Source organism: Bison bison, unplaced genomic scaffold (assembly GCF_000754665.1).
Source record: "Bison bison bison isolate TAMUID 2011002044 unplaced genomic scaffold, Bison_UMD1.0 scf7180017860761, whole genome shotgun sequence".
Taxonomy (NCBI): Eukaryota; Metazoa; Chordata; class Mammalia; order Artiodactyla; family Bovidae; genus Bison; species Bison bison.
Window position 1 is genome coordinate 1 of NW_011491333.1, and position 457 is coordinate 457.

The window sequence follows — 457 nt, forward strand, 5'->3', positions numbered from 1 at the left end:
AAAAGCAGAGACATTACTTTTTGGCAACAAAGGTCTGTCTAGTCAAGGCTATGGTTTTTCCATTGGTAAAGTATGGATGTGAGAGTTGGACTATAAATAAAGATGAGTGCAGAAGAATTGATGTTTTTGAACTGTGGTGTTGGAGAAGACTCTTGAGAGTCCCTTGTACTGCAAGGAGATCCAACCAGTCCATCCTAAAAGAGATCAGTCCTGGGTGTTCATTGGAAGGACTGATGTTGAAGCGCTCCAATACTTTGGCCACCTAATGCGAAGAGCTGACTCATTTGAAAAGACCCTGATGCTGGGAAAGATTGAGGGCAGGAGGAGAAGGGGACGACAGAGGATGAGATTGTTGGATGGCATCATTGACTCGATGGACATGGGTTTGGGTGGACTCCAGGAGCTGGTGATGGACAGGGAGGCCTGGCATGCTGCAGTTCATGGGGGTCGCAAAGAG